General features: G+C 38.1%; 1 protein-coding gene across 15 annotated transcripts in view; it reads left to right on the top strand.

Moving 5' to 3' along the window:
- SOX5 (SRY-box transcription factor 5) overlaps nucleotides 1-13,794 on the top strand; it is a 938,132-nt gene that overhangs the window by 170,773 nt on the left and 753,565 nt on the right. The gene's annotated exons all lie outside the window — the stretch shown is intronic.

Genomic DNA, 13,794 nt, shown 5'->3' on the forward strand with positions numbered 1-13,794 from the left:
AGAGAAGGGAATTTATATTAGAAAAGGTCAGAGAAAGCCAGTAGCCGTTAAGCTGGAAGAAGAAGTGAGCTATGCAAATATTGTGGAGTAAAACGGTATGAATGTGTGTGCGCATGTGTGGTACTTACTTATTAAAATATGGAAAGTCTAGGCACAGAGCTAACTTCTGGATTAAAATAATGTAAGCAAGACTCAATTTGTCTCCGTCTCTTAGCTTTCACTAATACAGCTTCCACTAATATGCATCATTTGGGAGTGAGATGGTGACAGTATCACTGCTTCACCTGAAACACCCTTTAAGGCTTCAGATCAAACAGGAAAAAGAGAGTGTCTTTCCCAGAAGCCCTATCAAAAGTCTCTTTGTATGAATTTGCCTTGATTGGATCACAGACTAATTCTGTGCACCTCTCTTGGAGCAGGAGGTGGAGTCAGCTTCACCATTTTCCATGGGCACGGCATTTGGATTGAGCCCCAGAGGAAAATGGGGTACTGTTAACAGAAAGAGTGTGTATATGCCAAGTAGCAATAAAGAATCAATTGCTGCCAAAAAACAATCACAATGAGTATGTACATGTGAAATTTTGCATATGATTCCAGAAACCTGTAGATTTCCAAGCAATCCATGGATTCTAGGGTAAGAAATTCTAAAAGTGACATTGAATCAATGTCTAATGGAACAAACAAAAAACAGCATTGATATCATAGCCATCCAGGAATATGAGTTGTCACTCCAGTCGTTCCTGAATAAGGAAACTAAATAAGTAAAATCTAAAACCAGTTGCTTAAATGACAATTTCTAATTAAGAATGGAAAAGCAGTTATATTTTCTTGTTAGCAAATGTGGTAATAAGTGTTTCAACATGAAGGTGTTTAATATTTTGCATAAGGTAAAGAAGCAAAATATTCAAGGTAAGAATTTTATATAGGCAACATTACAACACTTCTGTTAGAAAAAAAAGTTTTTCAATGTTGGTTCAACAACTTTCATTGCTATGGGAGCCTGTGTTTATATGCATCCTAAGTCCCTTCAATGTAGTCAGTTCAATTAAAAAAATATCACTCAGGTCTATGAAAGTAATTTGTAAAGGAATTTTTTTTGATAATTGGCCCTAACTACCTCTTGATTTGCTAATTTTTCCTTTTTAGCCATATTTTATTTGGAACATGTTGGGGAAGTCAGTTATTTTCTTAAAAATTATTTTTAAATTAAGAAACCTAGGCAGAATTGGTATAAAATATAGATCAGTGACAGGAAAATACTTTAAAAGTGGTTAAATAGTGATTGTGTATTTTTCATCAATATTGGGAGGAGAAAAACCTTTTAACAATGTAGAGACGCAAGGAACAGCCACGGAGATGGAGGCCGTGACTATGCTGTAGTTTTACATCGATTTCTTGGTTTGTTGCCAAGAAGGAAGAGTTGACCTGGGATTTTAAGTTGCTTCACTAAGCACAGAGGAGTTTTTCTTCTTAAGTGACTCAAAACACCATCAAAAATGGGAAAGAATTCTGTGATTACTAGATATTTTTAAAGAATGAACATGTTAAATGAAGAAAGTTTCACTGTGTCACATTTTGCCTTTTCACACAATCAAAAATCCTCTGAACTTTTACCATTCTTCCTCATGAATAAGATCAGCTTTTTAATCAAAATCTTCTGTTTATGACTAAAGTGAGTTGTCCCTCCTCCTTCTTAAGTTTTTAGTAAGTACTCTTGGTAGTGAGGATTTTTCTCTACCAAATAATACCACTGAAATACAACTGAGTTCGCGGCTGCCCAACTTTCAAGGTATTTCTGCAAAGTCCACAGTGTATCTCGCTTTCCAGATTAACATGTTATTTTTTAAAAACTCCTCCTGAAAACTTCAGTTTACCACCAGTTCTTGCTTCAGTTGAGAAGTTGATGGATCTGTTATCACTCTGTGTATATGGTTTTTGTTTTGTTTTTCTCTCTGGATTACAGCATATCTTTACACAGCGTCAGTTATCTGTGAGTAGGAAAACAGTAGGTAGTTCATTCAGTGAAAACTGGCCTATAGACTTTCTTCCTTTACCTTTCTTTGTTTTTTTCAGATTAAATTTTAATTCTAACCAAGATCAGGAGTTCCTTTGCTCCATGGTAATAGTGGTCATCACTGCTGTTTGGAGGAGAAGTGAGTTTTCTTAAAGAATGAACTTACTTTTATATATAAGAAAAATATTTTTATTCTTCCATTTTGGCTAAAACAAATCAATGGATATTTTTGAGACTGGGAGTTAAGGCAGGAAGAAAATGTCACTTCTGTAATCCCTTCTAAATAATGGAATAAGGGCCAAAATAATGGAAGAGAAATCCAAACTATCTTTTTCTTATATGATGTCCAATTCAGCTGTGTAGGTGTGAATTTCTGATTATAAGATTAAATGCTTTTACAGATGTGAACCATCAAAACATTCCTCACTATTTCTTTTTAAGGCCTTTTTAGGGAGAAGGAATGGGTTTAATCCAAATCCCCAAGGTATAGATTTCTAAAAGCCTGTCTGAATGGGAGATGAGCTGGGGAGTGAACAGAAGGTGAAAATCTACACACATATTTGAGTTTCACCTGAGGACTCTGGGTAATTTTGGTCACTGACTGGGACTTTTTTCCCACTAGGAGTCAAAGAGCCAAAGCAGATAATCTTCATAATCTTTCCCAGGTTTTCTGAAACTGCCTATAGATCAAAGGATGTCAGACAACTGGTCAAATAGGGACTAAAATTTTCTCTATGTATTTTTTTTAAATCTATTCTTTACTGAGAAGGAAATAAAAGAAAGCTCGAGGTTGGTGCCAGACTTGGGTTCTTGCCACATTTCCAGCTCACTTCATGGAAAGTTAATATTTTCCAGAGATGTTCCATAGGTATTCTAAATCATACTACAGACACCTGCTCCTTTATATGGGTATGTTATCCACCTCAGAAGAATCGAGTTGATTTTCTTTCTTACTTTCTTTCTTTTTTTTTTTAGTGTGCTTCCTTTCAAAAATCTCATCAATCTCAGTGTGCAGAATTTAGGGGGAACGTTGTGTTTTGCTAGTCGACACTGTTTAATGTAAATGATTTATGATTATTCCCTATGTATACACAATAGGCACTTTATAAATTGGATGGTTCTAGGAGTAACACAATACGTAAATGTTATTGCTATAAATTCTGAAGTTAGCTATATAGATTTGTATCATGTAGCCAGTTGACTTACAAATGCTGACTATTCCAACCCCCTCTTTCTACTCACTACAGTAAATGGTGACTTAGGTAAGCCTTAATGAGATACACACAGAGGCACGCAAACAGCGAAAGGACAGGACCCCCTGGCACTTGGCCAGCTCGGCTTCTGGCTCTCTTCCAGTGGTGAAGGCAGAAAGAAGAAAGAGTGGGAAGGGAAACTGAAACTGTTTGTAGCAGAAAGAGTGAATCTAAATTATGATTATTTTTTGCTCAGTCAAGTCAAGAGCCAAAGGAGAGAGAAAACAGGAGAAAAGCACTAGTAAAACCAATTCAGCAAAATTTAGTTAGATGCCACTTCCCAGGGACATATTCACTAATGAAATAATATTAAAGATCAAGGTCATAATAGAATAACAGCTCTGTAATTATTTACAGATATTATAACACTAAGCCTATATTATTTTCAGAGTGTAACAAATATTTGCTTATTTTGCATTTCTGTGAATGAATTGTTTGAGGAATGGAGCTTTGCAAATCACTTGATTCAACTGGTGGATCAGGACATTTTATTATATGAAGAATCCTGTCATACTAACAGCCCGCATTATTATTGTTACTATTTTTTTTTTTACCATGAAACTTACTGTGGTTTTCTTTCTGAGATCCTAAATACTTTTGAAAGAAAAGTCTCTGAATAATTGGTCATTTTCGATCCAAGTGACTGTTCAATAGCAAACTCATCTGAAGTGCTGAGGTGGAGGGGAAGGAGTAGCATACATGTAACTGACCAGCCAGATTAGTAGCAACTTCTTGCTGCCCCTGGTTACCTGATTGCCCAGTCCTGCTAGCGATTTGAATTGTGCTATGCCCTAATTTGTGTAAAGAAGAACTAGGCTGTGCAGACTTCTATTGTGTTTGTAGTGTCTACTCCGCTAGCGATTTTATAGTCCATTTCATAGGCTAAGTGTTTCACTTGACTCCTGTCCCCTATGCCCTCTGAAGTATTAATGTCTACCCAATTGATCTGGTTACCCAGGAAGTCAGATCAAATCAGCTGTTAACAGTGGCTTAAAATACAGCACCAGTAATTTTAAAACCTAGGGGTCCTTGTCCTGCACAAAAGGAATAAATCTCATCAGGCAATCCCCACGTGAAAAGGTGGTGAGACTGAAAACCTGAGAGAGAGAGGGTGTGTGTGTGTGACTTGTAAAAACAAACGTTATTTATTCGGCTGTTACGTTGAAGGAAGCATCCTCGTATCCGCCTTTGTCACTTCTGTAATATGCTTTTCATTGTCATGCTTTCTGGAGCTATCTGGTGCACGCCTGGGAAAGAAAATACACATGCATATGTCTCTATATTGGTGGGCACTCGAGTCAAAGCTACTTATTTGCCTAGCTGGCTGAGCTGCAGAGCTGCTGTCCCCACCCACTTGCAAACTCCCTAGAGGAAACAAGGCAAAAAAAAAAAAAAGTCAAAAAGCAGCAACAAAGCTAACAATCTTTTACAGAAAAGTTATGTAAGAAGTTCTCAGTGGCACTTGCTCATCTTCTGGAAGGGAGACCCCTTGCTCCCTGCTCATCCCTGTGTCATCAGGAGTAACTTTGGATTCGTTTGAGAAGAAAGCCCATTTCTGCATTGCTGCTACTCAGGTAAGCCTGGATTGAAATCCCAGAGACACTGCCCACACCAGACTAGAAGACTGATCACACAGTCCTAGAAGATTCCAAGTGCTGATGGAGAGCTTTCTAAACCTCAGCGCGCTTATCCTTAGCATTCTAACCACCATTTAAAATTCTGCTGTTTCTTATGGGAGGTTTAAGTGCAAGACCTCCAGATTTCAACACACATGTACACATGCACGCATGTAAAATCAGAAAAAGTCCCGTCACTTTTTGTTCACAACAGAATACTTATAGTAACTGTCACTGACTTTGGACTTTATTTTGCCAGGTATTGCTTTTGGCCTTTTCAAGTAGTAGCTAACTTAAGCTTCCTAAGTACCTCATGAAGCAGATACTATTCTTATACCCATTTTTAGCTCAGGGAATTGAGAGAAATTGCTGACTTGCCATGACTCAACAGCTAGCAAGAGGTAGAGGCAGGATTCCAAGCCAGGCAGGGTGACCCAGGGCTGGGGCACCCTCTTCTAGGCTGATCTGCAAGCAATATTAGTGCTTCACTTGTAAAAACAAGGCAGTGGGGCCTCATTTAATAGGAAATAGAATTTGAGTTCTCTTTCTTGTGCTGGTGGTCACTGTATCTCTCTTCAAGGCCCTGTTTACTGATGCAAAACTTTATTTGAGACAGCAGTGAAAACTGAGTACAATAGTCTGTGGCCGTAGGGGAGAGAGGAATGTCTTGGTTAATATGAGGATCTGACCCTAAGACCTTGCTTTTACTGTCACCACAGTAAACAGCTGAACTAATGAACCATGGATGTCAGTGTGTCAGCCATGTCTCAGTTTTCTCATCCTGGGTAGCCCCCATCAAGAAGGACAGAGTGCCCCCTATGAATATGTATTTAGTACTAGATACAGCAATTTATTCTTCTGAAGAGCACTTTATCATTTTGGTTTCACTAAATATCCAAGCAATAATCAGTAGTTAGGAGTTTCAGGCTAAAATGGATGCCATTATTAGTGACTTAACAACTTTTCCTGTGAATTCTGTGCGTCTCACCAAGACTGGATAATGCTATCCAGAACTACATAATATTCAACATTGAGGAAAGCTCACTTTAAAAATGCCTTGGGCTGCAAACCCTGTGGTTTCAGGACTACAGTAGTCACTAATTTCCAGACTCTCACTATGTAAAATAAAGTACCCACACAAAAATCCTAGGAGGCTACATAGGTCAGAACGCTTGTTTAAAGTAATACAGAATTAGCTTTTTTCAGTTCCAGCTCTCTTTTTCCTCTCTAGTTGCCTTGCTAATCCAGCCTTAGTTATTCCTGTTATTTTGTGTCTTGACACGTCTTCTCTGGGGATTGCTCACTCTGACTGGAGCAGACCTTCCTAGGTCACATAAAGAACTTCCGTAACATTCACAAAGCCTATAGGCTGTTCCATAAATGAGGATGACGACAACAATGGGATGTAACCCAAATTGGGCAGAATAGCATCTTACAAGCTCAGAATTCTATTCGATGTTGAAATTCTGTCTTCACGAATATTTTTCTCTGTCTGAAATGTGTGTGCTCAGTTCTATTTATATAAGGGAATAGTGACATCCTGTGTGTAGCTAGACTAATTGCCTCTGTGATTAACCTATTGGAGAAGGAAGTTACATAAAACTGAAACATCGCTGAGTACAAGAAGCAGTTTTGTCTGGAAGGAAACCTCCAACTTTACCAAAGGGTGTAGAGAAAGAAGAAAAGATCTGCCTCCTTCCCTTGTTTTTTCAGCATCTCGTTCCTTCCCTCCTTCTCTTCTACCCTATTTTTCCTTCCTTCACTTTCTTATTCTGTATGATTCTACCAGTCCTCTCCATTTTTTTTTCTCTACTGCCTTTGTTTTCCATATTATAAGATACAGTGTTATGAGTGAATATTCTATAAAATAGAATTGAGGAAAGATATCTATGTGGGAAAGGAGACTGTCTTTCTCTTTTCATGGTACTCATGTCTTTTTTGGTCAGTGGTGAAAAAGGCGTGGAAGCATTTTGGTGTCTTAGAGGCTGAGAACAAAAATATTGACCATCTTCCTATCTCTTGATAAAAATATCTATTAATTACATTTAGAGAAGAGTCTGGGAACATGGCAAATGCAGAGTTTCTTTTGACCTCTGAAGACCAGAAGAAACTTTTAGAAGGCATTACATTTAATAGAAAGAGTGCAGTTTTGGTGGTCAGAATTGTTCATATCTCATCCTAAATCAGGTGCGAACATGAAGAAATATGAACAAGTAAGCTAAAGGGGACCGAGAAGGGCACGTTTTTCCAAAAGTGCCTTTTTCAACATTGTCGAAGGTAATAGGTTACCTTTTGAGAAAACAGTAGGAGAAGCAAGAGCAAGAAGCATGTGGGAGAAATTAGCCAACATTTTCCTGCTGCTCATGTCTTGATTTATCCACCAAACTCCAGCAAAACCCACCTCTCAGGGCTTTGCCCCGCCCAAGCCTTACACACTCCTCCACCCCATAATCCAAACACTCTTTTGAATCAGATAGTGTAAGACGTTTCTTGTGTTATAATTGATATATTTTTCATGTCAGGTGCCAAAGTTTATATTTTGCATGTTATACTGAAAGAGCTTAAAGTTATGACCACTACTAAGAAGAATTTCCTTGTGCAATATTTGAGAATTTTAAGTCAAAGTTAACATAATCAGTGCATTATATATGATGGCCAAGCATGGAATACTTGCAAATGAAATTGTTTGAAGTTTTGGCCTGTGGAGGACTTGGATACCTTGATTGCCAGGATAATCTTTCTGTGCCTCAGTTTGTTTGTCAATGATATGTAGATAAAAAGTATTTTCTATAAGGTTATATCATGAGACTTTGGTGAAGGAACGTTCATAAGGGCTTAATAAACAGTAGCTAATCTTATTTCAGATAACATTTGATAAAGCAAAATGATTTTGATACTAGTTTGTTGTAAAAGAATTTAATCTTATCTCATTGAGCTATTCTTCAAATGGACTTGCTTGATGACCTATGCTTACATTTATTGTTTTATAACCTTTACTGTAGCAACCTGTCAGTTCTATTGATAACTTATATTAGCTGTAACTGGATTACGATGGAAGATGGTGCAAGGACATTTTTAGAAAGTGTTATTCTTTGGGAAAAAGAGCAAAAGAGATGAAAAATGCACAGCAAAGAGTTTTCCTGTGCGTCACCTTTGTGATTAATCCTGTGATCACTAATGGTTATAAGATTGTGCAAGAGGGTCTTTATGAGTAAGAGGAAACCCTCAGCTACAAATACGGTCATTTGGTTACAGCTATGTTTTGGCCATTGTGCTAATTAAAGACACTGTCTATGATCATGGGGGTGTCCAGCAGTTTTACACAAGTTTCCTTCAGTAAGATAGGGCATTCCATGAAAAGAAACTAAGAAAACCAGACTCAGGAGATTCAGTTTCAATCATTACTTATTATTGTAAGGTAATTCACTCATCCATTCCACAAGTATTTATTGGCATGCCACCCACTGTCAGTTTGAAAATACAGTCATGAACAAAGTGGACCAGAAATAGGACCTCACAGATTTTATGGCCTGGCAGAGAAGGTCTAGAACATAAAACAAGTAATTACAAACAAAGTGTGTAAGTCTTATAATAGAGGAAATATTTTGACATTTTAGTCAAGGTGAGTTGTGCATTCTTAATTGGGGGTGGTTGGGGGTAAGCGTATTCCTTCCTCCGTTGAATTTCCATGGCACCTTATCTACACCTTCATTTGGAAATACCTTCCACCTTGCATTCTAGTTCCTCATGATTGTGACGCCAATTCTAGACCGCAGGTTCCTTAGAAGCTGGGCAGCATATGCCTGTGGGATTCTCCTTACTATCTGCCAGAGGATATATACTTGTGTATTTTAAAATTAAAATTAAAACCATTTTAAATTTCTAGTAGTCACTAAATGCTATGGAGAGCATGAAGCAAAGAAAAATCTTGGAGGTTTATTTCCATTATTTTTTGTTTTAAACTTTTAAATGTCTCACTTTGAAATTTCTCCTTCCTGTTGATGGTTATAAGAGGTTGGTAAATAACCAAGTGTAAGTCATTAACCTTCCCTCTTACCTACTATTCTCTCATTATTTAATCCACAGCTACCTCCTTTGAAAGAAGTTTATTATTACTTGTACGACTTACAAAGTTTGCTCTACAGAAGTCTGATTTTAGTTGCTGCATGCAAATAATAATGAAAGAAGCATCTATTATTTGTGGCCTGGACGTATTTTGGGATGTCATGGTCAACCTTTTTTTTTTTCTGTCCCTGAACCTGTCAAGACAATCAGTGTTAGGTTAATCAGTATCGAGTTTTGAAAAGTCAAAACTCTTCATTGGTTATGAGAAAGATAGTGGTTCAGTATCTGTTTGCTCAAGTCAAAGTGCTCTGAAACATAAACTGAATTCTGACAGGTTTTTAAAAAGTAGGAAAATAATCAGCTCTTATACAGAAATCCAATCCATAGCTTAGGAAAATTCTGTATTAAAAATGATACAGGAGGGATTTCGGCAATAAGAATGAAGAAGCCCTTGCATATTCTGGAAGGCGGCGCGCTGCACAGAGACTGAGAGACCTGAGTGTGGTGTCGCCTGCGAGCAGGGGTGTAATTTAGTGAGCTGACAGGAGGAGTGAAGTATCTCCTCAATATCTGTGTTTGGCAGAAGAGATGAATGCATGCATCAGGAAACAATGTTTAAGTGTTTTATTTCCTTATTTCAGCCTGTCAAACTGTCAGTATAGTTAATGGCCACCAAGAGAGAAAGGGAGAGAGAGGGAGGAGGAGGGACAGAGAGAAACAAAGGTGTGTGGAATCTGCAGAGAAAGAGACCGGGAAAGCATTTGCATGTTTCTGGGGCATAATGGTCAGTCAGACAAAAATAACTCACTGTATTCATCTCTGTACTAAAGCCAGATGTGCCATTCCCTGCCTACAGTCTCTGCGCCCTTCCTGTGCCTTCGTCTGTATAATTACTTCACTTCACTTTGATCTCTGTGATTCCTTTTGTTGAAGTCTAGATTGATTATCAATATTTGAGAAGTTATTTTATGTTATATTGACAGTATCCAATTTTGCTTAGTTTTCCAAGTTTACTAGCTTGTTTGTATTGTTTATAAAATCTGGTATTAATGTTATTTATACAAAAGTAATTGCTCTTGTATGTAACCCCCCCCACCACCACCACCATTTTTTAAAATCCTTTTGAGTATTTTATAGTTCACAGGAATAAGTTGGGCTGGATTTTGACCTATTGTGTCTTTTTTTTTTTTTAAGGTGTAAAGTGAAATGCCTAAATTAGACATTTGATTCTTAAGAGTACAAAGCCATTTTAAATTTCTAGAAGACTCCTAGCATCGCCAAGGCATTTTTATTTTATAAAAGAGACACATTTACATTGGATCATTTTTGCACTGGGTTAAGTTATTTTTCTGCAAAAATGGAAAAGCCTTTTACCATTCACATATACGTCAAACTGAATTTTAGAAGTTTGAATTCACTCCAGGGATGAATACTTTTCATAATGAATACTTTTAGTTGCCTTATAAAGTAGAAGTATTTAATTAGGAAAAATATTTTTTTAAAATATCAATTTAAAAATCTTACAAGATGGTCTAAGAAGAAGTATGGGATATTAAATACACTGGGTACTGCATCCGGCCGGTCATCAAACTGCCTGGAAGGCATTTAAAAGCACAGACCCTTGGTCTCCACTCCAGATGAATCTCAGGGATAGGGGCCCAGCACATGTGTGTACAAGATCCATGCCCTACTCTCCCCCAGCCCCCAGGTGATGTGGACTCTCAGCCGGGCCAGGAACCACAGTGTCCCTGTCATGGAAGGAGCAGCTGCTCTGGTTGTTAGTGGAATTCTGGCTGATTTCTACCTACTCACTCGCTGAGTAACTTTGGGGCTAATCACAGGCCTTGGGGGTGCACGTTTTTTTTTCAACTCTTCCGCTTTGTATGATGTTTTCCAGCTTTAAAAGTTTGCTAAGTTCATTATTAATGAGGTTTTAAAAAATTGTGAACTTAAAAACTGAGTTAAAATGCACACACACAGTTTCTCCTCTGTTTTCATTCGCAGACTGAGGTAATCGAAGTAAGCAAACCATAACAGAAGTCCAAGACTGTCCCCTCTCACCACCCGTTTGGTTTAAAGGCTCAGGCTTGGACCTGATAGCAGTCGTGGAAATGTTATCTTGATAATGAAAACTTAACCACTCTGTCCTTTAGACCTTCAGATGCAAAGCTGAACTCTGCTCTGTGGACCCAAACTTGATTCTTCTTCAACGCGCCTATCTTAACAAATGACACCATTATGCGCCTCATTGTTTTATCCAGAAACCAAGAGTCACCCTCTCTTACCTTTATCTTTGATATCCTAGGTTGATTTTACCCCCAAAAAGAGTGTTCATCTATCAAGGTCTGTGTATCTCCACCCCCATCCATCCTGGGCCAAGGTGCTGTCTTTCCTGGATTCTGAAATAACCTCTCAATTGAGAGTCTTCTTATGCTGTTCTTAGTAGATGCTCGGTACGGAAAAGAGAGTAAAATTCAAAGCTAATCCTTATCTTCCCTAATGCAAGCCCATCAGTGGAGTGCTTAGGGGAAAGACCAAGATTTGTACAGTGGCCTGAAAGATCCTGTGTAATCCACATTAACCTTCTCGCGCTCACTCTCTGCACTCTGGGTGTGTGGGGCATCCTGCAGTTTCTCACTCACGGTGCACTCCTCATCATAGGGCCGTTGAGTTTTCTTTTCTTTCTCTCTGGAAAGCTCTTCACCTCCAGCTCATCCTTTCCAAATGAGCGTTTTCTGATATCCCAGACATGATTGAGTCCATCTGCTATATGCTCATATAGCATGCCTTGCATTTTCTGCCAGAGAATTTTTCACAGTTTATAATTTTATATTAGTGCAATAGTTTTGTTAATTTTATTCGAATCCATTTAAGACTATATGCTTGGTAAGACCTTGACTGTTTTGTTCACTACTGATTCCCTAGTTCCCCAAACAGTATGCAGTAGTATATAGTAAGTTCTTAAGAAATATTTGTCGAGTAAAAGATTAAATGAATCAGTGGAAGAAAAATGCTCCCTTGTACAGGAGCACTTCTTTCTTTCACACCTATTCTCTTTCCAGACTGTATGCTTGGTAAGACCTTGACTATTTTGTTCTCTTGGTATATGTAAAGCATTTTCATTTTCCTTAAATGCTCCTCTTCACACCAAAGAATGGTAATTGCCCAACCTAATCTCATTCTTTGTTCCAAAAAATGTCTGAATGCCTGGCTCCAACCCTTTTCTGTGTTCCTCTGTGGTTAAAGAGTCATATAAAAAGAGTTGCTTCTAACTTATTGCTGTACTTTTGAGATATGGTCTGAAATTGTGCATAGGTCAATGCAAGAAATATGAATAGAGAAAAGGTCCCTCCAAAATTTCTTTAGAGGAAAAAAAGACTCCATTTTTGGATCCCCTGTTTGTTCAGGGAAAGAGTTGCTTCATAGAGGATATAAAATCTCTCATCTAACCTGTATTGACACAGCATATTGACAAAGATTATTGTCAAGAAGGAGAGCTTTGGAGATGGAGAAGATTTGAGATACGGAGTTTAGTTAAGTCAGGGTATTGAATATTGTCTGTGCTTCAGGGATATCATATTCTCTGTAAGCTGTAATCATCCAGGGAACTGGAGCCCTGCCCTGCACCCCATGTGTTAGTGGGCCCTCTGCCTCACCCTCCCCTGGCTGTTAGTCACTCGGCTCTATTCTAGACATGCTACAGGAGCCTCACACCCTGTAATTCACTGTCCAAAGACCTCACACCTGTTGATGAGGCCTGTGCAGGCTTCCCCCATGGCCTGGCCTGCAGAGGTCATATTCTGCCTCTAGGGTGCATGACCATAGGCTCAGGGAAACTATTTGAGAGGGGCTGGCCTCAGAGAAGGGGTGCGCCTCCATTTGTCCTCTCCTGGGTCAACAAATATTAGGCATATGCTGGAGAGTAAATGGGTGCTTTAGGAAGAAGGCATATAACCAGAAAAATAAATAACCTGATAAATATCTAATAAAATAACTTTTGAAAAGAGAAGTCAACTAGAAAAATCAGAATTAGGAAAGTACTGCCTTGATTTTTACAGTGTGACTCTCACATCTGTACCAAGCCATGAGATGAGCAGCGGGGCATTTGTTTTAGGAGCTCCTGGCAGGGAGTCGTGTCCTGAGTCTGTTGGACATGTCATGGTCCCACGGGAGATAAGTCTGGAGTCAAATATTTTTAGAGGAATGATGGTTGATAATGTTCCGATATTTTTTTCTCATCCTATAATTAATATATATTATTTTCCCAGAATTTTCAATTATCAGGTAGAGAGAACTTATTATTCTCATTATTGAGAGGAAGAATTAACAATGTAGGTAGGAAGGTAATGGCATAATTAGAATTTACTGTCACAAAACACCTGTGCATTCATTGTTGTCCTAAGCAAACAAGATTTCAAGGATAATACTGGAGGCAATCAGGCAGGAACTAAGAGGAGGACTTTTTAGCTTTAAGATGATTAAACAATTTCCTTCAACAGGCAACTCTTTAATTCCAGACTCTACAGCAGCTTTCTCATTCACAGGACCCTCAGAATCTTTTTGCAAAGTTGAAAGAGCTGTAATTTTAATGTAGCTATTATATTCAAGACATTAACGACCTGGATCACTGAAAATAACCATGGTAACAGGTGAGAAATCAAAGATAGTTAATTTAATTGCCACATAAAGAAAATAAGTGCAAATAATCTATAATTCTTCATTCCCAATATGTACATGTTATTTTCTTACTGCATTAATTACCCAATAGTTAGACAGAAATTATCTAGTTGTTGCTCTGTGACTCCCCATTGCATTCATGTAATGGTTTTCACTCAAATAACTAATC

The sequence above is a fragment of the Manis javanica genome, chromosome 15 (assembly GCF_040802235.1).
Source record: "Manis javanica isolate MJ-LG chromosome 15, MJ_LKY, whole genome shotgun sequence".
Classification (NCBI taxonomy): domain Eukaryota; kingdom Metazoa; phylum Chordata; class Mammalia; order Pholidota; family Manidae; genus Manis; species Manis javanica.